Here is a 24,295-nt window from a genome sequence, read left to right on the forward strand (position 1 = left end):
AACAAGTGTGGGTAAGGATGTAGAGAAATTGGAACCCTTGTATGCTGTTAGTAGAAATGTAAAATGGTATACCTGCCATGGAAAACAGTGTAGCAGTTCCTTTAAAAATTAAATATAGGGGTACCTGGGTGGCTCAGTCCATTAAGCAGACTATGCACTCAATGCACAGAGCCTACTTGGGATTTTCTCCCTCCCCTTTACCCCTTCCCCTTCTCACACGCTCTCTCTCTAAAATAAATAAACAAAATCTTAAAAAAAAAAAAAAAAAAAAAAAGATTTTCCCTCTCCCTCTGCCCCTCCCCCCTCGCTTATTTAAATGAATGAATGAATGAATGAATATGAAATTTAACTATAAAGTTACCATATGATCCAACAATTCCACTCCTGGGTATATATGTGAAAAAATTGAAACCAGGGTCTTAAAGACATATTTGGACACCCATATCCCTCAAAGCGTTATCCAAAATAGCCAAAAGGTGGAAGCCACTCAAGCATCCATCAACAGATGATAAACAAAATGCTGTAGACACATACGATGGAATATTATTCAGCCTTAAAAAGAAGAACATTCGGGGATCCCTGGGTGGCTCAGCAGTTTAGCACCTGCCTTCAGTCCAGGGCGTGATCCTGGAGTCCCGGGATCGAGTCCCACGTCGGGCTCCCTGCATGGAGCCTGCTTCTCCCTCTCCCTGTGTCTCTGCCTTTCTCTCTCTGTGTGTCTCTCACGAATAAATAAATTTAAAAAAGAAGAAGAAGAAGAACATTCTGATACCTGCTACAACATGGATGCACCTTGAGGGCATCATGTTAAGTGAAATTAGCTGATCACAAAAGGACAAATACTATATGATTTCACATATATGAGGGACCTAGAGTGATCAAATTCATAGACACAGAAAGTAGAGTGATGGGTGCCAGGGGCTGGGAGAGATAGGAGAGGGGGAGTCATTGCTAAATGGGAATAGTTTCAGTTTTGAAAAAAGAAGAAAAGTTCTGGAGATGGATGGTGAGGATGGAGCACAACAATGTGAACATCCTTAATACCACTGCATTGTATACTTAAAAATGGTTAAGAGGGTAAATTTAATGTTATGTATATCTTACCTCAGTAGAAACAGTAAGAACAACTACATGAACAAAAATGTTTAGTGCTACTCTGTGGCAGGTACTTGGGACACAGCAACAGCCAGAACCACCAACCCCCCAGAGAATCTAGTAGGTCAAGAGTGTGACAACTGTCACCAAACAAAAGCAAAGCAGGGTGAGGGGAAAGGCAACTGCTCTGTGTGGGGGGAGGTCAGCAAAGTCTGCTGATAAGGTGACACTGGAGCAGAGGAAGTGACAGGCAGGAGGGGAATAGAGGATGAGAGTGCTGTGGTGACCTCTTGAGGACTTGCTGAATGACAGGATGCGGGGGTGAGGGCCAGGGCAAGATCAGGATGACTTGGGTGACCAGTCATGACATCAGCAACCTTGACAAGTTCTGTGTCAACCGGCCACCCCCTCTCCCCTTCACCACAAGCCTGTGGATAGGAAGGAGGAGAAACTGAGAAAAGAACTTGGTACAGGTGAGAGGGGGGCCCAGGGCTGCACCGACTCCCAGCAGCCCCTGACCAGACCGGCATGGGCCACCCCACACAGAGATCCACCCATTCTGCGGATGGGGCCCTCGGAGCCTGGGAGGCTTCTCCCCTCTCCCTGCCAGGAGCCGCAGCCGCCTCAGTTCTGGGGTGAGGGAGGACAGCCCAGTCAGCACTTTCCACTGACTCTTTCAAAACCACTGACAAGAACCGAGGCTGGGAGACAGACTCAGCCTGGGCACAGCTCCCCCCCGCAGGCCCCTCGTGACTGCACAAAGCCCATCTGTGCTTGGACTCGGAGCCCCGGGAGGAGGGAGGTCTCCTGCAAGCCCATCCTCTCTTGCAGGAGCCACGGGGTCCCCACTCTGCCTCGCTGAGGACACACCCCCACAGAGGCACTGCAGCCCTGGCGACACAGCAGGGCTGCCCACGGCTTATGGGGGTCCACGCAGTGCTTGTGGGGACCTGATATGCCTAGCATGACTCCGTACCCCCTCCACTGTAAACTCTTTTCTGGCAAAGCTCCCTCTCCTGCGGCCCCCACTCACCATTGTTTATCACAGGGCGAAGGTGGCATGCATGACCACGAAATGAAAAAAAGGAAAACATCCTCAAAAACCCAGTCACCAGATACCTTCCATAGCAAACTTGTCTTACGGAGCCCTTTGCGTGCCAGACCCCATGCTGGGGACTTGCCAGTTCACTGAATCATTTAATACAACACCCTGCTGCCCATTTTACAGATGACGAAACAGCTGGAGAAAGGTTCACAGATGTGATGGAGGCCGCCCTTGATGGAGTGAGGGGCCGAGCAGGGCTTGACAATGCTGAGCTCATCTCTTTCTGCCCAATGTTCGCTGGGTTCTCAGGCTCCCACTCAGCCTCCCGAGGCAGCAGGCCTGAGGACTGCCTTCAGCTTGGCACTTCTCCTGCCTTACCCTCCCTGCAGACTGACACTGAACACATTGTGCCAGGCACTTGGGGCTGGCAGGAGGTATCCCCGAGCCTGGCGGCTCAGCCCATCTGCACTGCCAAAACCTGGGGCTGCCACTGGAAGGCCACCTGCCTCCCAGCCGAGGCACTGTTGGGGCGCCCTTTGCCTCCCCACTGCAGGACTGCCTGGCTTCAGGCTCACCAGGTACTACGCAATGCCAGGCCATAGCCCTTGGCCCTTGGTTTTGTTTCCATAACCAGGCACAGGAACAGAGGTCTAATTGCTTTTGCCTGCACGAAAGGAAATTCTAAGACCAACTAACTCATGCTTTCCTCTTGACAGTCACCTCCCTTCTCACTGGCCCAAGACATTCCCCACCCGGTACCTTCAGAGTGGTTTACCTGTGCTCTCCTAATGAGTCTTAACACGGGATCACCCAAAAGGGCTCTCCATAAAGTTCAGCCCTGAAGCCAGAACCCCCACCCTGGACCCCTGCCCCAGCAAGAGCTGGAACAAGATCTGGAAAGCCAGTGGTGTGGGCTTTCAAAACACCTGTGTGGGCCCTAAGCCCATGATTTCATCCATAAAACACCTACGGAGTTAAGACGCTAAGCTTGGACAATAAACATATTCTTCAAGTCCTTTAGTTGAGTTCAAAGACAGACTTAATAACTCACCAACTTTTGAGATCAAGAAACATCTAAGTTCTTATAAATTTTGTCATCATCATTATGACTACTTTTGCCAAGCACAGGTGAGGTACGAGCCCAGGGCGGAGGAATATATCCATTGATGCTCACATCAATACCCCCATTCTGCAGAGGAGAAGACTGAGGTTCAGAGAGCTTCCACAACCTGCCATCGACATAATGCGCTCCAGAATTCACTTAGCAAAGATCTCAATGCTCAGGCTCTACTCTTTGGTAAAACCAAGAAATGAGTCAATCTGGTTCTTTCCTTGAGTCACCTTTTCAGATCAACTCAAAAGATTTGCATTAATTGCGTATGATTTTTTTAATTTTCCAAAATAAGAAAAAGAGAGTAAAAGAGATCTGTGTGTTTAACACTTAAAAGCCCCACTTAAAAGTCTTTCTTGAGGATGTCTGCACATTGAGGGTATTGAGTTGCCCCCTGCTTGAGTCATCTTCAAATCTAGATGACTTGAGGTCTCGTTTTAGGCCAATCTGAAAGAAAGACCCATCAGCCCTTCCTTCATCTGGAGGAGTCTGGAGTTTGGGGGGCTGGGATGGGCTGGCATGGAGAGAAGGCCTGGTTGTGTAGGGAGGCATGGTTGAAGGTTTGGGGACAGGCTCTCCGGGGGCTATGAAGGAGAGAAAGAGTACTAGACCAGACGTTTTAAAACCTGGCTTTGAGACCCAGTCATGCCATTTGCTGGCAATGCCAAGTGTCTCTGTCTGTGAAATGGGGTAATAGCTCATGTGGGGAGGGAGGGGGCTGTGGAGAGGAACAGGAACTATGGGTCTGCCAGGGCCAGGCACAAAGTTGGCAGAGACTGGCTAGGTTCTTTCTTCTGTTTTCTAATAAATTACAGATCATTTCCCAGTGCTGCTTCTCTTGGTCTTAAATCACCTTCCTTAACATTCTTCCCCTAAGAAGCAACTAAAAGGGTAAAGGCATCTGGACTAACTGAGGGGGCAGGGGTACTCCACACCCCCCAAGCCAGGCTGCACCTAAATGCTTTTCTTCATCTTCCGTCCTCTCAGCCTCTGATGTAGAGAGAGCAGGAAAAGCCCTGATGCCCACCTGTTTGGGGAAGAAAGAGCTGGGGCAGGGACACCTGGGTGGCTCAGTGGTTGAACATCTGCCTTTGGCTCAAGTCATGATCCCAGGGTTCTGGGATCAAGTTCCGGATCGGGCTCCCTGCATGGAGCCTGCTTCTCCTTCTGCCTGTCTCTGCCTCTCTGTCTGTGTCTCTCATGAATGAATAAGTAAAATCTAGAAAGAAGAAAAGAAAGAGAGAGAGAGAAAGGAAGGGAGGGAGAGAGAGAGAGAGAGAGAGGAAAGAAAGAAAGAAAGAAAGAAAGAAAGAAAGAAAGAAAGAAAGAAAGGAAAGAAGGATCGGAGGAGGGAGGGAGGTGAGGGAGGAAAGGAAGAGAAGGAGAGGAAAAGGAAAGAAAAAGAGAAAGAAAGAAAGAAAAGAAAGAAAGAAAGAAAGAAAGAAAGAAAGAAAGAAAGAAAGAAAGAAAGAAAGAAAGAAGAAAGAAAGAAAGAAAGAAAGAAAGAAAGAAAGAAAGAAAGAAAGAAAGAAAGAAAGAAAGAAAGAAAGAAAGCGAGCGAGCCAAGGCAAAGGAGGAGAAGAGGCTGGCACTGGGCTGGGCCAGAAAGTTCACGGAGCATCCTCTGCCAGGGCCTCCCTGAGTGCCGAGTGCCTTCGTCAGTCGTGAGCCTGTCCGCCCCAGCGCACCATTACAGCAGCTTCTAGGTCACCGCTGGGGCGGCCACACCCCGTCTCCTCCACCTGAGCTGCTGAACAAAGAGCCCTCACACCTCGGAGGAAATGAGATGTGGCAGGGGGCAAAGCGGCGTAGCCTCACTGACAGTCCCCACCAGTCACAGGGGAGCAGAAAAGGAGAGGCAGGGAGTAGGGGCCCACCCCTCCTGCACTTGCAACACCCCTTCCAGGAAGGCGACAGGGTAAGACTCTTAACCTTTTGGGGAAAATGACTCAGAGCTCTGAGAATCTGGGAAGAAGGGTCATGAAGGCAACCTGACCCCTCCCCATGCTTTGAGCCATAAAGGGGCATAGCCATTCTGTGAGGAAGCCCAATGTGTGTATTTTAAGGGGATCCTGCACTGCCACCCCACCATCACTGCACACCCACGCCATGTGTCGCACTAAAGCACCATTCTGATCAAACCACTACCCTGCTCAAAGACCTTCAATGGCTCCCCAGGGCTGGTTTCTGTCACCTTCCTGCTGCCTTTAGCACCCCATCTCCCGCACACATACCCCTTACTGGGTCTTCTGACTCCCACCCCCAGACTAGGCCTGGGAAATCTCATTCTGTCAAAATATCCTCACCCTGCTGGCCACTCCTCCAAGCAGCAGATCCAGGCTACCCTCGCCCTCACTTTCTTCCTTCCTACAGAAGATCACTCCTCTGGTCTAATTGAGACCCACCTGAACCCTAACCATGCTCTCTGCTGGCGTTTGTACCTCCTCACGTCCCTGACAATGGTCCTCTTCCCTGGGTTCCTCCTGGAGACACTGCCTACAGCCACGTCAATCACACAAAGAGCAGCCAACCAGTATTCGAGTGTCACAATGGCCCTACAAGGGAGGTCACATTATCCCCCACAGTCCAAATGAAGAAACTGAGGCACAGAGCAGTTTCACTTCTGGCCCAGAGATCACAAACCCACTCTCTAAGGTGAAAGGCTAGGAGACCTTGCAGAGCAAGATGATGGCAGGGGAGGGGTGGGAGGAGGCCCTCCCAGCATCACAGAGACCCAGGCCTGGCTACCGTTGGGTCCTGGGCAGCACAGCGGTCCTCCAGGTCCCTTCCTCAATCATCTAGTCCAGTGAAGCAGAGCTGTTGCCACTAGAACCCGGTGCTGTCTGGGCCTGGATGCCTTCTGACCAATCCTCCCTCTGCAGTACCCTTTTCTTCCACTGACTGTCTAAATAGTACCCATCCCACCAAACCCACCTCCTTCAGGAAACTATCCACCCATCTGTCTTTCCCTACCTGGTACTTCCAGGCTCACCCATCACCCATGTTTGTGGTCTCTTGTGGAGCAGCATCTCTCCACAACAGCCCTTCCCACTGAGTGTTTTCCTGGTCAGAGGGACATATTATTAGGAAGGCTTTCCAAAAAAAAAAAAAAAATTTTCATGGTCAAATCAGTTTAGTAAACACCAAAAGGAGGGCAGCCCAGGTGGCTCAGAGGTTTAGCGCCACCTCCAGCCCAGGGCATGATCCTGGAGACCCAGGATGGAATCCCATGTCAGGCTCCCAGCATGGATCCTGCTTCTCCCTCTGCCTGTGTCTACCCCCACCCCCCACCCCCGTCTCTATCTCTGTCTCATGAATAAATAAATAAAATCTTTAAAAAAAAAAAGGAAACACCAAAAGGTTTCTCTTTTTTTCTGCAGGACTTGTCAGAACTTTTAATTCTCTTAAATGCACTCTGAATCTCCCATAGACTGGTGATTTGCCAGTTTCTACCCTTATCTGTCCCAGAACCCCTGAGGTTTTTCAGAAAACTGAGAAATGCTGCCCCCTCCTACCCCTTCAGAACAGCCTGGCACAGCAGAGGGCACACAGGCAAGGATCACAGGGTGGGTATCCTTTTAGGACACATATGGGACATTTGGGGAACTCAACCTGATAGCCCCTCTTGGCACTTCCCTGTCTGTCCCTTCCACCTTCCTTTGGGTGAAGTGACTGCCTACCCTCCTGCCAGCATCTGGAGGGACCTCATCTAACTGGAGCCCTCAGATACCAACCTCCTCCCACCCCACCAGTCACATAGAATCCAGACAGCAAGGGGCCCTAGGAAATCCCCAAAGCAAGCTGGACAGTACTTTGGGCAAGCTACTTATTCTACTCTATCATTAGCATTGAGTTTTAATATGAGACCAAAACTAAAACGTAGTAAGCTACCATTCTAGAAGATGCAGTGCCCCACCAGCAAACCCTGTAGCCCTCCCCCACCTGCTCTCCAGGGAGGGGACTGAATCCTTTGATTTACAGGAAACTAGGGCCTCAGAGGGAAGCAGACACTTGCCTGTAGAGCCCAGTCAGGGGCAGAGCAGAGAGAAGCATCCAGGTCCCCCCACTTCCAGGTATGCAGGGAGGTGGCCCAAGAGGGATGAGACCCCAACAGCGGCTCACGTAACCATCAGTGCCAGCTGTAAGGACCCACAGACGCCAGAGGAAGAAACGCTGCACACCCTGGGGGTGACAGCTCAGCGGCTGGAGTGAATTTGGGCATTTTTAGGAGAGGGTAGCAATGTCCAGGACTGGAGTCAGCTGTTTCCCCAATCTTCTTGGCCCCACCCTCGCTGGAGGAAGAGTGCTTACCCCAGATTGGCTACCCACAGGGCCAGGCTCAGCTGTCAGCAAAGATAAGATGCCGTATATGCCAGCTGTGTGTCACCCTGCCTTGGGGCAGTCACCTAAGACACCTTCTCATGGTCTTGAGAGTTCCTCACTGTCAGGTACTCTGAAAATCAGGCCAATGTTACAGGTCTGAGACCCCAGAGGCCTTTACCCAGCCCCACCTCCCAGCAGAGTGGCCATTGTATTCACACCCTCTATCTACTCCGCTCCACTGGGCCCCCACACAAGCAGCTCCTATGCCAACTACAACACAGTCCACAGGAGCCAGGATGGTCCCCTTTACCTGTTCTAGGTCCCACTTGACCTGCACCTCCCCCTGTACCTACCTGTCTGGGCCCCCTGAGTCCCCAGTCTCAACCCTCACTATACAAAGATGGCCCATGGACCAGCAGGTCTGTACCATCCAGGAATGTGTGAGAGATGCAGAGTCTCAGGCCCTGGCCTTGACCCACTGAATGAGAGCTTACATTTTAACAAGATGCCCAGGTGATCCATGTGTTAGAGTTTGAGAAGCACTTTCATAGACCACTGGTCTAATCAAGTCATCGCATCCCGAAGCCTATAACCTTCGATGGCTCCCCAGGGCCCAGGGAATCAAGTCTAGACTCAGCAGCTTGGCAGTTAAGCCCTTCCCTGACCTGGCTTCAACCCAGTTCTCCAAGCTTGGGCTCTCCCTCCACCTTGGGAGTACCATCTCCTCCTCTGTTGGCTAATCCTGCCCAGGACTTCAGGGCCTTCTATAGCATCACCTCCTCCAGGAAGCTGGTCTGAACCATACTTCCTTATATCACATCTGGCATGGCTCACTCATTTCCTGCAGAGTGGAGATCTTATCTTGTGTTCCCAGTGGCTCTGAGCACCAGACTGGGGCACAGGTGCTGACCACAGGTAACAAGGTCCAGATGAGGGGGAAGTCCACCCTCAGCTCCAGCCTGCCAGCCTCCAGCTCTGCCACTGTCTTCACCTTGACTCAGCACACAAGGACTCAACATGGACAAGTCTCCCTGCCAAAGGAGGGGGCACTCCCAAGAACCATGGGCCTGGTGAGCTTCTAGCAGCAATGTGCCTCCTCTGTGCCTCAGTTTTCCAAAATGAAAAGAACGCCACCAACTCTTCCTCTTTTCCTGGGGGACTGGCAGGATCTGCCAAGATTGATGAGCAGACCTCTTAATCTGTAGGGCTCAGAATTTGGAGCAAAGAGACTCCACTCCTGTATGGCCAGCAACCCTTGTTCGGCCGGCCAGCCAGTCAGGCCCCAGGGAAGCCAAGTCACCTGCCCAGAGCCATCCTCATGACCAAACAGGAAAGCCTCGAAGGACAGGGCTGCCGCACCCTCTGCCCACCTCCCTCCTTCCTGGCCCAGTTCCTCGGGGCTGGCACCTCGTGGGAAGTCCTCACTCTTATGCTAGGCCTGCAAGAAGGCACTCAAGCATGTAACCTCGAGGAGTTCCCAACCTCCACAACTTCTGGGGGGCAAAGAAAAAGTCTTTCCAATCCCATTTTACAGACAGACAAGAAGAGGTAAGGACAAAACCAATAGAGATGTGGATTAAGCTCTATTCAGGTCTCGTTTCTCTGTTACCCTAGCTCTGCTCAAACCTCCATCTGCACTCCCCAAGGCCAAGTCTGAAGCTCCACCTCACAACATTCTAGAAGTAATCCAAAATAGCTTATCTGCAGAGCCCCTATCTGACCTCCTGAGTTCTCCAGAAGCAGATAAAGAGGGTAATGGGCAATGCTAAATCCAGAGGGGTGACAATCTTTTTCTTCTTAAGATTTTATTTGTTTATTCATGAAAGAGAGAGAGGCTGAGACATAGGCAGAGGGAGAAGCAGGCTCCCTGTGGGGAGCCCGATGCAGGGACTCTATCCCAGGACCCTGGGATCACAACCTGAGTCGAAGGCAAACACTCAACCACTGAGCCACCCACATGTCCCGAGGGGTGACAGTCCAATGGCATCCCAAGCAGGGAGCTGTTTTTGTACCAGCTTCCCCAGCACCCCAAAATCACAGTATACCTGATGCCCAACTATTTGGTCTGGACCTGGAGCTCCTCCAAGAAAAAATACGCATGAAGCAAAGAACCTCAGCTGCCCACTCGGGTGAGGACCCCTTCTGCCTTAGAAATTATGACTTCTTTCCTACCTCCCCAGCCCCCAAGGTCAGGAATCTCTGGGAGTCAAGAAAAAACCCTTGTGTGTAAAGAAGTCTTCAGCTGTTGCAGATCTGAGTGGCATAGGAGAAGTGGCAGAGCGGAGTGGTTTAAGGCACGGATTCCAGAGTCAGGCTCCCTGGGTTCAAATCCTCACTCTGTCACTACTGAGTTTTAAGACTGTGCCTCAGTCTCCTCATCTGTAAAATGGGAATAAGACCTACCTTATAGAGTATTTGTTAAGAGGATTAAAGGAATTAATGTTAAAAAAAAAAAAAAAAAGGAATTAATGTTTGCAAAGTCTTTACAATGCATGGCACCCCATGAGTATACCAGGCCCTGGCCCAGCCTCTTGTGCTCTGCTTGATTTCTCCGGCCCAGGATATTCCCCTTGCTCTCACCTATCTCAGCTCCAGCTCCTAGTTCCAGCGCTCCTCTCAGAGCATCCCCTTGGTACATCACCAGTCCCTCTACCCAGGACCCTCCCAGAGCTGAGGTCCCTTGGCTCTCAGCTCTCCATTTGGAGAGCATTAGCCACACAATTTAATTCTCAGCTGACTCCTTTGTACAAAGAGGAGAGCTGTGGGTGGAGAGACAAGAGTCTATAGAAAGACCCCTGGCCCCAGCTTCTTCCTCTCCTTCACTCCCTGCTCCCAGGGCTGGGCACCCAGCAGGCACCCAGGGAGTAGGCCTGAAACAAATCTCTTGCTGCCCAGACCACCCCTATCTCCTGATTTAGATAACACACACACACACACAGCCCTCTGTTGACCTAGCCTGGATTTCCACCAAAGAGAGCAAAAGAAATCATTGGTGCCCAACCCACCACAACCTCCACCAACTCTACATCCCCCAGACCTGCCCGATCTCCCCCTGGGCATGCAAGCCTGATCTTGAGCTGCTTGTACCTTTCTCACTTTCCTGTTTCATATCCCACCAGCCCTTCTCAATTTTACACAACTTCTTTTGTGGAAGGAAAATTAAAACCCTCAGGTCATCTAAGGGTTAAAGTAGGCTCTTGCACTGACCGCAGTACCCACGTCTTTCTGCCTAACCCAGCCCTGACCTTCCCACCTGGCTCAAGACTTCCTGAGAGCCAATTACATGCCAGGGATTGTGCTAGATGCTCCAGATACAGCAGCGGGGCATTCAGTTAAGGTTCAGCCCTTGAGAAGCCAAAAAAAGTAAAGAGACAACTGCAACAAATGGTTAGGGATGGTGATAAATATAATGAAGAATGGAAACCAGGTGCTATGACGAATTACACGGCAGTGGTGAGGGGACCTCTACCAAGATGGGGAAGACATATTTAAGTTGAAACCTGGAAATTAAGAGGGAGCAGAGCCAGCCCAGTAGAAAACCCTAAAAGAACATTCCGGGCAGAGAAAACAGAACAAGCAAAGGCCCTGAGCAGGAAAAAGCTCAAGGGGCAGAAGTGATTCAGATGTAGCTATTAGGAAGAATGCAAAGGGGACAGTAGTTAGGAGAAGGCTGCAGGAGGTCAGCAGTGGCCAGATCATGGAGGGTCTGATAGGTCTGACAGGAAAGTTCTGAAAGTTTATTCCAAGTGCAATAGGGAGCTTTAAGAGTTTTAGAGAAATATTATCTAATCACTATATTTCTAAATCATCCTTGCTGCTCTCTTACAATAGATTAGAGGTGGGCAAGTGGGAATTTTGGGAAAGCAGATAGTAGTAGCTACTACAGCATTTGGGCAAGACAGAAAAGGTGGCATGGCCTGGGGCAGTAGCCTGGGGCCATAGCAGTGGAGTCAGAGCATGAAGAACAGGCCTGAGATTTTGCAGAAAAAGCCAAAAGGACATGCTGTTGGACTGGGTATGGGGAGAGAAGCAGAGGGAGGGGCTGGTGCCACCTGTTCCTGTCTTTAAAGGTGGGTAGGTTATGAGCTGTTTAGAGAGATGGAAAGGCCCATGGAGGGTCACATCTGGTGAGTGCAGTCAGGGTTCCGTGTCATCCATATGAAGTTCTCATACCTACAAGACATCCAGGGAACCCTAAATCATCATCAGGTGAGTGGCTAGATAGAGAAGCTGGAGCTGGTGACAAAACTTGCTACTTAAAATCACAAGAAGGAAAATGATGTACACTTAAGATCAGTGTGTTTGTAAATTAATGCTTGATTTTTAAAAATATAAGAGAAAATGAGAGCTGGGAGGACAGGTAATTAGAGTGGAGTCAGGAGAGAGGAGGGGCTGAGGACAAAGCTCTGGGATCCTCCAACATTTAGAGCTGAGTAAAGGAGTTATCCCCAAAGATCTAAGGAAGGGCTAGCCAGGGAGGGAAGAAGAAAACCAGAAGTAAAGAGAGAATATTGATTCTAAAGGAGAGAAAATCAACAAGACCAAGGGGTCAAGGAAGACCTGCTTGTGGGGGCGTGGAAATCCCCAGAGACCTTGACCGGGGCGGTTTCAGGGAAGTGGTAGGACCAAAGCAAAGGAATGTGCTCCAGAAGAGCAGGTGCAGACAGCTCTTTGGAGAAGTTCTGCTGTGAAGAGAAGTGAAGTCGTTCTGCACACCGAGGGAGAATGAAGGATGAAGGCAAAACAGGAAGCTATAAATGAGGGAAGGAGGGTGTCCAGGCATGTTCTTATCCTGTTGTGAATGATCCAGGAAAAAAAAAAAAAAGAAGCCACTTCTAGCACTGGAGAGAGGGGAAGTAATTCAAGAATGTGGGACAGGGAGCACCTTGGAGCCCAAGTGGAGGTATGGGCCTGTGGCAGGAACTGAGATGCTTCCTCCCCCCTCACAAGAAGGAAGGGGAGCAGAGGCGGCAGATTACAAATGCGGGCCTTCACTGGACATGCTTCCAGATGCACACCTCCCCAGCTCCCCATTCAGGCTTACTCCAACGACCCCTGGGGCACCTGCTGTTTTCTGCCTCTTGCTCCAAACACCAAGTTGCCCCCGTGGCACGGAATGTGTCACCAGCAGCAGGTTCTGCAAACAACCTGTGGGTACATCTCACCATTCTTGCCAGCCACTGCACTCACCTCATCGGGGCTGTGCCCCTTCCTAGTGCTAGCTCTGAGGGGGTCCCTCACCTGCCCCACCGGAGCCCCCGCCCCCAACCCCGAGGCGGTGGCCTCTCCAGCTCCTCCCCCAAAGGAGCAGTCAGTACACCCTACCCCTTTCCTAGCCCGGCTCCCTAGTTGGCCCTTGGGAGAGAGCTGCCTCCACCCCCGCCCCCCCCCACCCCAGACCACCCGGACAGCCGGAGCGAAGGCGGCCCAGCCTCTCCCCGCGCCCCGGCTGTAGCCCCGGAGCCTTCTCTTCCCTCCCCAGCGCCCACCCCCTGGACCGCCCGAGTCGTCGCGGGGCGCCGGCTCCCGGCTTTGTCTGCGCCCACCGAGCGCGCCCGCCGGGCGCCCCGGGCGCTCCCCTGCAGCACGCGGCTCGGGGTCCGGCTTGCCCTCCCCCCGCGTGCGCTGGCTCGGCCGGCGCAGCCCGGGCCCCGAGATCACCCCACCCGGCCGGACCACCGCTTCCCGGGACGCCGCCGACGCCAGCGAGGGGGGCGCGGCGCCCACAGAGGTCCGCGAGCCCCGGGCACCTCCGCGCACCCCAGCCCGAGCGCCGCGCAGGCTGCCGCAGCCCCGGGCCGCCGGAGCCCCTCACCCTCCCGCGGGCGGCCGCACCCCCCCGCGCCGGCGAGGACTGGGGGCTCCCGGCCGGGGGCAGGGGCCGGGGGCCGGGGCCGGGGCCGGGGCGCGGCGCGCGGTACCTTTCCCTGCTGAGCCGGGGAAGTGAGTGTGCGGCGAGCGGCGCTCCAGCCTCGGCCTCCTCCGCCTCCCCTCCTCCTCCAGCCGCCTGGCTTCCTCCTCCAGCCGCCGCCGGGACCGTAGGGGCCCGAGCCAGCCGCCGCGGCCTGTGTGGGGCCCCGCTCCGCCTCGCGTCCCCGGCCCACCCCGCCGGGTCCGCCCGGCCCGGCCCCCCGCTCCGCCTCGGGGCGGGGACGCGCCCAGCTCCTCCCCGGCCCGGCCCGCCAGGGGCGGGGAATGCGGGCGGCCGGAGCCCGGGCCGGCCGGGCCCCCGCCCCGGAAGCCCCCGGCCCAGCCCTCCGCACCTGGGCCCCGCACCGCCTGCCTCCAGCCGGGCGCCGAGCGTCCGCACTCAGCTCCGGAGGGAAAGCGGCTCGCCCAGCCCCGCCCTGGGCCCGGCGCGCTTCAGGCCAAGGCTGCCCGCGGGGAGACGCGCAGAGCCAGGACGCGGGCCTCAGTTTACCCGCGCGGAATCTTAGAACCCTGCTTCTGGAGGGAAGCCCCCCCCTCCTGGAGCTGCCTTCACTCGCGCAGACCCTACCCTGGATCTCAGTTAGGGATCAGTGGATTCATCCCCGGGGCGCCCACTAATTTTTTTCTCCCCAACACCGGTGCCTCCACTGCCACTGCCACCTGCCCCCAGTCCACCACGCCTCTGAGACCTCTGTGCCTCAGTCTCCAACCCTACACAGTAGAGGGCGGGGCGGGGGGCACTCAAATTGCCGCAGCCCGTCCCTTCGCAGCCCACTAAGCAGAAGTGGCCTCTTTAAGAAAATAGCCTTCAGTGGTACCCACTGCCTCATCCTTGATTTAATAAAAATCGAAGCAAATAGCTGTGAGGGTCACTTTTCATTCTCTTTTAAAAATCATAGTTATTGGGGCACCTGGGTGGCTCAGTGGTTGAGCATCTGCCTTTGGCTTAAGTCGTGATCCCCCGCTCCCCATGGGAAGCCTGCTTCTCCTTCTGCCTATGTCTCTGCTTCTCTCTGTGTGTCTCTCATGAATAAATAAAATCTTTTTAAACATAAAAATAAAAATTATAGTTATTTGGAAATTAGATTTATTGGCTATTTGAGATTTTGCAGGCACTGCTCTGGTCCCTTGTACAGTTTTTCATTTGTGCTCTTTTAAGGGGCCAGTTCACTTGGTTTGGTACCATTTCATTCTGTTTAACTCTGTGAGCATCTCCAGGGCCTCCAGGAGCTGACAGAGACCCAGTCCAAGGGGTGGAAGCCTTGGGTAGAAGCCAGGCCCCTGCCTTAAACTGTCTTTCAGGCTGAGGAGGGTGCCTCACCTAACCTAGACCCTACAGGGGACCCACCAGGCCCCGTTGCATAGCATAGGTCTGCATGGGTGGGGGCCAGCAGAGCAGAGGTGTCCCTACAGTAATGGGGTTTGATGCCTCCCTGCAGGAGGGACCCATGTGAGCACAAGCTTCAGGGCAGAGACACGGTGAATTTTAGATGAAGTTTCTTCTCAGCAGAAAAGTCCTTATCATTGCCCAAGCTAGTCCCCTCACCTAGAAAACCTTTCTGCCCCCTCCCAACCAACCTCTGTGTCCCCTTGGAGTTAAAGGTCAAGTTAAAGGTCACACCTTCCTCTGTGAATCTTTCCCTGTCACCCAGGAAGCAGAATGTTTCTGAGTGGGCTCTCAGAATTAGATACCCTGGATTTGAATTTTGCCTCCCTCTGCTTCAGTTTCCTCATCTGTAAAACAGGATCAATAAATAATACCTACTCCAAAGAGTGACTATATTAAATTAAATTATATACATTACTCTGAAGAGTGATTGTATAGTATTAAATAAGAATGTTAATATGGACTTGGCAAATAATGGAAAACTACTCAGATTGGCTTGGTATAAGCAAAGAGGACATGTATATACTCACATAACGGAGGATGCCAATGGTCATCCTGATCCGGGTACCAAGAGGCTTCAAAAATATCAAGACTCGGTCTTCCTCTGTTCCTTGCTGCGGCAAGATGGCTGCCAGCAACTCTCAGTTCCACCCTCTCGGCTCAAGTCCTCATTTCTTTCAGCTGTCCCAGCAAAAAGCCAAGGTTACACCAAGTTGGCTCTGCTCGGGTCACATATCACTGTTTGGGCCTGAATCACATGCCCAGCCCTGGAGTTGGTCCATTCCAAACCACAGGGATGCGGAGTGAGGGAGGGTGATGTCAGGGCACTGTTTACAATTAGAAGGTGGATGGGCCCAGCACTGTGTGCCAAGCACACAGAGAGTTCACCAAAAAACATTTGGCCATCGTTGAGAACCTTCATCGTATTTCAGGGGTGTCCAGTACCTTTTGAACATCCTTCTGTGTTTGGGGAACTTTCCATGTCACAGATTCTGCACCCCCTCCTCCAAAGCCAAAAATGCTCTTTCCCAGCCTCCTCTGCAGCAGGGGTGCTGGCATCACCCAGGCCCTGCAACCAGATGCACTGCTGAAGATTTTTATGTGACAGGCGTCACCCAGAATCCGTTCAGGGGGCACTGGAGACATCTGGCTGTAGGGATAACTGTGGCAGAGGTGCCAGAAGACCTGCCAGAGTATGTTTCAGTTGCTATTGCTCCATAACAAACCACCCTTGAAACTTAGTGTCTTAAAACAACGATTTCTTATTTCTCAACTTTTTAGGTTGACTGGGCTCAGCGAGACAGTTCTTCTGCTGCATGTTTTGTTGATTAAGGACATCATTTGGAAGCTTGACTGGGTCTAGAACAACCCAAATGGTCTCTCTCACCATGAGACCTCTCCTTCAGGATAACCTGGGCTTCCTTACAACATGGCACCCTGGCTTTTCTCTGAGGTGAAATAGAAGCTGCCAGGCATCTGAAGACCTAGGCCTAGAAGTGCCATTTCATTATTTCTACCACATTTTATTGGCTAAGGAAAGTCACAAAGTCAGCCCAGACTCAAGGGGAGAATAAATGGACTCCACCTCTTTTTTTCTTTTTTTTTTTTAAGATTTTCTTTATTTACTTGAGATAGAGAGCACGACCGGGGGCAGAGGAAAAGGGAGAAGCCGACTCTCCACTGAGCAGGGAGCCCAATGCAGCGGGACTTGATCCCAGGACCCCAAGATCATGACCTGAGCCAAAGGCAGATGCTTAACCAACTGAGCCACCCAGGCACCCCTGAATCACATTTCTTGATAGAAAGAGTGCAGTGTTGTATTTGCTAGGACTGCCGCAATGAAGTCCTACAGAGTAGATGGCTTACTCAACAGAAATTCATTGTCTCACAGTTCGGGAGGCCAGAAGTCCAAAGTCAAGGTGTCAGCAGGGTTGGTTCCTTCAACTAGGGAGAATCTGTTCCATTGCTGTTCCCTGGTTTCTTGTGTTTTACTGGCAATCTCTGGTGCTCTGTGGCTTATACATCCACCACCCAAAATTCTGTCCTCATTCCTTTATCTTCACACAAGTTCCCATAATGTGCCTGTCCCTATTCTGTGTCCAAATTTCCCCTCCTTATAAGGACACCAGTGAATTAGGACACATCCTAATAACTTCATTTTTACTTGATTACCTCTATAAAGATACTGTCCTGAGGTACAGGGGATTAGAACTCCAACATGCCCAATATATCTATGGGAGAGACATAATTCAACCGTAGCAAATGAGCACACAGGAATGGAAGGGTTCCTTGGTAACCACGCTACAGATAATCCACCACAAAGTAGAAGGCCCAAAGAATACCTCTCTCTTGTCTTTGAGAATGGATTTCTGGGGTATATAGTTGTGATTAAGGCCTGGAATTTTAAGTGTTCCTTACAAATCATATAACCACCACCAGCAGCCTTGGGTACAACCTGTTTTACTATCTCCCCCACACACACACCAAGGGGGTCTTTGGAGCCTGATTGGTGCAAAGTGGATTGGAGCTAAGAAGGTACTTCATCATTTCCTCCCAGAACAGCGAGGAAAAGGAGGTCAGGCTTAGGCACCTGAACAGCTAGCTGTAAGGCCTGAAGCAACTTTGGCAAACTCTCTTTTGTCGCCCTTAAAACGGGAGTCAAGCTAGGAGCCTGTCACTCAGGGTTGTATAAGGATTAAAAAGAATAAGGGATATAAAAATTGGTGTCCAAGCCATCAGGCCCCCTCCAGATGTCAGTAGTTATAAGCATCAGTCTCTGCTACATCCATACAACTGATCTAGACTCTGCTTTGTGTTGAAACATCAGTAAAGCACTGATCACATGCTTCACATGTGTGGAGTACTTTATAGTTTACAAAGCACTCCCATAGCCACCACCACAGGGAGACATCAGAGTGGCAAAGAAGGGCTGCAGGAAGTGCATTGTTATAAGTAATGCTGGCTTCTATAAAAAAAGAGACCCAAGAATACAGTGGTTCAAACATAACAGAAATTCATACCTTACCTACACAATAAAGAGGTATTCCCATAACATAATGGCTTTCCTCCACATTGTGATTCAGAGATCTAGGCTCACTCCAACGTGTGTCTTTAGCAACCATCAGGGTCTTGTAGTCATCTGCACAAAGCCAGCAGCAGAAAAAAGCCCTACCTTGAAAATGAACATTAGTTCTACTCACATACCATTGGCCCAAACCAGTCACAAGGTCACACTTAACAACAAAGGAGGGTGGGAATTATGCTCTAGCTGTGAATCCTGGAAGGGTAGAAAAGTGATTTTGGGTGAACAGCGAGCAGTCTCTGCTATTAGGGAGTTTTTTAAAGTTCTAGAAGGGATGGTTCATGTATCCCTTCTAGGGAAGTGAGGAAGTGTCATTCCAGTTTGGAGGACACAGTGGGTTGACTTACTGTCCACAATTCTTCACTTCCCTGTGTAGTATTTTGCATCCATATTCTTGCCACAACTCAGGTGGAGTGTATTTTCCCACCTGCTGACATTAGGTTTGAATGAAATAGAGTAGAAGTGGTGGTATGTCTATTTCGAGCCTCAGCTTTAAGAGTCCTGCATGATTCCACTTCCTTTTAGTGCTTTCTCCACCTTCATTAAAAATATTCCCCTGCATAGCTACTGCCCTTCAGCCTGGGACTGCAGAATGAACACACAAGAGCAAACCAGGGCTCAACCCAGAACCAAGAGCCAGACTCACCCAGACTGTATCTTGAAGCACCAATCTGATCCAAGCCTAGATCAGCTAATGCCCAGCCGACTTGTAGATGCAGGAGATCAGCAGAGTCATCCCAGGCAACACACATACCCATAAGAAATGAATACTAATCCCTGGGTGGCGCAGCGGTTTGGCGCCTGCCTTTGGCCCGGGGCGTGATCCTGGAGACCCGGGATCGAGTCCCACGTCGGGCTCCCTGCATGGAGCCTGCTTCTCCCTCTGCCTGTGTCTCTGCCTCTCTGTCTCTCTCTGTGTGACTGTCATGAATAAATAAATAAAATCTTTAAAAAAAAAAAAAAAAAAAAAAAAAAAAAAAAAGAAATGAATACTAATTGTTGTATGCTATTGAGGTCTTGTGGTCTTGTTACACAGCACTGTTGTGGCAATAGCCAACTGGTAGAGAAAGACAAAGAGCAACTTTGCCTACCCAGGCTTTTCATCAATTACATCAATTCCATCTGACTGAAAAAAGAATTAGAAAACAAGAGACTACATGGCTCAAAACCCGACCTGCACAGACATACGGTAAGAGAATACTGCTTCTGAAGTCAAGGCCACACTCTACACTTCTGCTTGTCCTCTCCATATATCCTGACTGGTGTGTCCTTAGGTTCTCTGCCAGGACAGGAGTCCCTGCTCTTTAGCCAACATTTTTGGCTACTCTATGGCTTTCCTAATGGAACAATGATGTCTTGATGAAGAGGCACTAACAGACCCAGGCAAAGAACATGAGTTCGGTCACTGTGGGTAAGCCTACAAATTTGTGTACCCTGAACGGGAGATAGTGCAGTGGGCTCTGATGGACAGACTAGCACCCGTGGCCTTTGGGTCTCCACTGAAGGAAGCCAGCTGCTGCTGTAGCCACCCCATCAAGATGAGGTTCCCAACAGGTCTGCTAAAGCAGGTCTTCTCAGACTGCATGCAAAGCACCTGGAGACCTCACGAAAACACAGGTTGTGATTCAGCAGGTCTGAGGGTGGGGCCTGAGACCGGAGATTGATGCCACTGGTCCTTAGGCCAGACTTTGAGCAGCAAAGCTCCAAAGCAATGGTATCAGTGTCAACTGCACACTGGTATAACTTGGGAAGCTTTTAAAAGCACTGATGCCTGTGTCGTGCCCTGAAAGGCTCTGAAATAGGGGGCCAGGGGAGCACCTGGAGGGAGGAGGGTGGAGCCACTGTTCTAAAATCACCCTTCACTGTTTTCAGGGAACGTGTACTATCATGCCTCCTCTCTATTTTTTTGGAGGCTCTGGCTCTCTGCTTGCCCACCCTTTATTCTACCAGGCAAGGGAGTTAAATGTTTTTAACTAAAGTGATTCCCACGTTGTGAAAGACATATCAAAAAGGCAGACTAGAAAGGCAAAAATGGAGTCCTTTAAATTGAACAAATGTGACCATTTGAAAATCTTACTCTCCTGCCCTTCTTTTCCTCGTTAACTGTTGCCCAGTGCAAACGCCTCCTAGTGCTCCTTCCATCCACTGGAAAGCTGGCCATCAGGATGAGCAGGGCCTCAACTGATCCACAACCAAGTGTAAATACACAGGAAATGTTTGCTTTTTAACTAGGATAAATTAATAGCTGTTTTATAGCAAAACAAAGTAGAAACACAGAGAAGGGCTTAAACTGTACATGAATTTTGGAGGTGAAATCCCAGACTTCAGAATAATGCAGGGTTTGCTACTAATGGCTACTAGGTGGGGGTTGAGGGTGGGGACCAACCTTTGGAGGGCTTAGAAGCGTTGCCAGATTTAGCAAATAAAAATGCAGGGCACTCTGTTCAATCTGAATCTCAAACAATAATTTGTGCACAGAAGCGTGGGCTCCCGTCACACAGCAGAGAGTGGCACAGTCGAGCCCCCCAAGGCCAGATCTTTCTGGCTCTTCACCATGACAGTACGTATACAGTCAGGCCACGAGGCTGACCCTGGTGAGCTCCAGATGACCTCAGGAATTCCGAGAATACTCTAGAAGCATCAAAGGGCATCCGCCTAGGCTCTCCACTTATGTGGATTTTGTTTGTTCCTTGGTTTTTTTGTTTGACAATCTTTGCATGCTTGAGTTTAGAAGTCAGGCCCTGGGCAAGCACCTTGAAAACACAGAGCATCATTTTCTTGGTCTTGGGTCCTCCATACCTCTATTTAAATACCCATCACCACCACCTGTCTCCCCACAGGTCTGTCCTGACTCCTCCCCCTTTTGAAACCTTTTGGATCTCCAGTCTAACCCTGACCAGTGCCATGGCACAGGATTTGAGGAAACCAAGAAAATACAAACCAAAGTGTGTATGTCTCAAGTCACATGAATTAGGGAGGAAGGGCCCAATCAGGAAAGGGGAGCAGAGGGGATGTGGTAAATGGTGACCCATTCTGTAAGTCCTTTGCCTTCTCTGCTCCTAACTCCCTCGTGTAAAACTGGGCCCACCGAGCAAGCTGCCTTCTGACACTATTCCTCCAGGCACTGCCTTTCCTGCTTCTGAGACTTCCCCACCCCTGAGGAACTGTGCCCTGGGCACTCGGTTACAGTCAGAAGACCTTTCCTGAGCCCTTTTGTGCCAAGCATGCTGGGTCATGGACATCAGCAGTGGAGGAGGTGACCTTAGCCCAGCTGACTGCCCTGCAGCATCCCGGACATCAGAGCAGCACAGCCCAGAACCTCCCGGCACCGGTGAGGCAGAGTGACCTGGTCATGGCTGAGTGTGTATGCCAAGGTGTGTGTCAGCATCCTGATCCCCACCCCACCCTGGGGGGCTGTGGACGGCCTTACTGACCACAACGCACTGTGTCAGTGACAAGTAAACAGGATGGATTGATTGCTGACTCCATAAACAGATAGATGCCAGTCACCATCTAAACAGGAAAGAAAACATAGAACCCATGGGGGGAGAGGGGCCTTTGCTATTCTCTGTGATGCAGGAGAGAATGGGGAGGAGACGGAGAGAGAAAAACAAATGGACACAAGAGTGGAGAAGAGTCAGACCCAATAGCACGGGAAGCACCAAACCCAAGGTTGTCCACACTGCAGCTCTGTCCCCACCAAGGTACCCTACTTGCCAGGCTCCCCTGCCTTAGGCCAGTCTTCCCACATCTGACTTCCCACCCTCCTCCCTTGGAGGCCTCCCCACCCTCCTTCAGGCCCTGCTCAGCCTACAGCTCGTCCTAGAAATCCTCAAGAATAAACCACCCCCAGGGCTCCCCCTCTTTTGCACAGAAAAGTTCCAAAGCATGTCTCCAGCCAGATGTATTCCAAGAGACTCAACTTCTCTCCTTTTGGGCCACTCCTAAGTCTCATATTGTAGGATATAAGACTCTTTCCCATTTTCAAATAGAAACACTGAGCCCTTTGTGGGTCCACCCAGGTCCACCCCTAAATGAGGAACAAATTGAGCCTCCTGCAACTCAGGCTTTCAACTCCTACCATCTTTCCTGGTCCGCTTATTGCTGACCTTTCTTGGTCTGCCCCCCGCCCCCCCTGCGCTGGGTCTTGCTAGCAATGTGGCTTTGATGGAAGCAGGGAAGGGGGTTGGCTGAGGTAGGGGGTGGTTAGGGCTGCCAACTTCCTGGGAGGAGCACTTACCCATGAAACAGACCATCCTCTGAGTCACTGGGACGACTGAGAGATCCTGGAGGTTGGGAGAGGCTGACTCATCGTTGTCTCTATTTCGTTGGGGAAGAAAAAGGCCTCACACATAGGAGAATGGCCAGTTCATCGTCATTTCAGACAGAATTGAAAACTGTAATGGAGCCATGCAGAAAGATGGAGCAGGCCTCAAGAAGGTCCTAGAAGACGTGACATGGGGAGAGAAAGGAGAATCTGGGGTCCTTTCAAAACACCCTGGGCAGGAAAATTCAATATTCAAATTTAGACTAAAAGAAAAGTACACTTGAGGGGCTCCTGGGTGGCTCAGTTGGTTAAGCATTTGCCTTCAGCTCAGGTCATGATCCCAGGGTCCTGGGTTTGAGCCCCCCTCATCAGGCTTCCCGCTCAGCAGGGAGTCTGCTTCCCCCTCTGCCCCTCCCCCTGCTCATTCTCTCTTGCTCCTTCGCTCGCTCATGCTCACTCTCAAATAAATAAATAAAATCTAAAAAAAAAAAAAAGTACACTTGAAAGATGTTGTTTGTCTTGCGAAATAATCATTCATTAGCCCAGAGTTCCTTTAAAGGGCATTCCATCCTTGGCAGTTTCCAGGATTTGCTTGCGGATCTGTCAGGGAGCTCACAGCCCTGGGACCTCCTGCCCTTCCTCACCTGCAAGTTGCAGACCGTCCCCAGTTTCCCTGGGCTCCTTCATGCTAGTTCAGAGCTTCTCAATCCCTCAGAATTACCTGCAGAGCTTGTGAAAAACTCAGTGGGTGGGCCCCACCCCCAGTGTTTCTGATTCAGTAGGGTTGGGGTGGTGCCCGCTTATTTGCATTTTAACAGGCTCCCAGGTGATGCTCTTGCTGCTAGTCCCGGAAGCACACTTTGAGAATCACAGGTAGGTGAGGCCCACCTGCCTGTGCTCACTGCCAGGGGAACATCACTCAACCTGGTTGCTGGTTTCCTCTTAGGTCAGGGCCACAGGGCTCCTCAGGGGACTCTGCCTTGTGGGGTGCAGACCCTTCACACTTCCTGAGGGACGGTGTTGCCTTTCCCACCGCTGCCGTGACTTGTTGACAAGTTCTCTTCTTTGTCCCCAAACCTCCAATAGCCCCTCATGTGCCCAGCTCAGCTCAGAAAGCAGGCTCCATTGCCCTCCCACCACCAAATCTTCAGACCCCCACCCCCCAATCCCTCACCCATGCTCCTCAGAAATGGCGGAGGCATCTGCCCCCACCTAAGGCCATCACACCACCTGTGTCCCTCCTCCTTCTGCTCTCTCCTATGTCTTTCCTCACCCCCTCTCTTATGGGAAGACTGGATCATACCCATAAGCATACAAACATTCTCCAGCATCTCTCATGTTTTAAAAAGCGGGGAGGGATTGGGGGTAAGAGGCTCCTGGGTTGCCCAGTCAAGTGAGCAACCAACTCTTGGTTTCTCCTCAGGTCATGATCTCAGTATGGTGGGATGGAACCCCACTTCCAGCTCAGCATGGAGTCTGCTTGAGATTCTCTCTCCCTCTCCCTCTGCCCCAACTGCTCATGCCCTCTCAATCTCTCTCTCTCTCTCAAATAAATAAATAAATAAATAAATTCTTAAGAGAGGGGGTGGTGGGCTCCTTTAGACCCCCCTCTTTTGCCTCTAGCTATCCTTCACATTCCCCACCTAATATTCACAACAAAATTTCTTCAAAGTAACAGGGATAGTTCCCATCACCACTTCCTCCTTCCCAACCCACTTTAGACCGCCTCCCTTTCTTAGCACTCCGCTGGAACCCCAACAACTCCCACGTTGCCACATCCAGGGCCTCACCTCAGTCAGGCTCTCAAAAACAGTGGGGACTGTGGACTGCTGCCTCCTGCTGGGAAGACCTTCGGCTCTTGGCTTCTCTGGCCCCACTTCTCCAGGTGTTGGAGGGCTCTTGTCTTGGAAGTGACCACCTGGCCTGGCCTCCCCTCCCCTCCTCTCTGTCTCGCTTCGTGGCTTCAACATGGTGTCTGCTAAATGCGCATCCACAGCGCATGATCACTCACTCCCCTGAGTTTGGATTTTATTCAACTACCTTTGAGCATCTCA

The 24,295-nt window shown here is 51.2% G+C and overlaps 1 protein-coding gene across 5 annotated transcripts in view; it reads right to left on the minus strand.

Moving 5' to 3' along the window:
- SMOX (spermine oxidase) overlaps positions 1 to 22,236 on the minus strand; it is a 58,903-nt gene extending 36,667 nt beyond the window's left edge. For 2 of the 5 annotated variants that reach the window (XM_038571699.1, XM_038571698.1), the window contains exon 1: positions 13,496 to 13,682. The gene's annotated coding sequence lies outside the window, so the exon portion shown is untranslated. Of the gene's footprint in view, positions 1 to 7,266; positions 7,489 to 13,495; positions 13,684 to 22,214 lie in introns of those variants that run through there. The other 3 variants (XM_038571697.1, XM_038571693.1, XM_038571694.1) reach the window with 3 other exon arrangements.
- Positions 22,237 to 24,295: the final 2,059 nt, after the last annotated feature.

Source organism: Canis lupus, chromosome 24 (assembly GCF_011100685.1).
Source record: "Canis lupus familiaris isolate Mischka breed German Shepherd chromosome 24, alternate assembly UU_Cfam_GSD_1.0, whole genome shotgun sequence".
Lineage (NCBI taxonomy): Eukaryota > Metazoa > Chordata > Mammalia > Carnivora > Canidae > Canis > Canis lupus.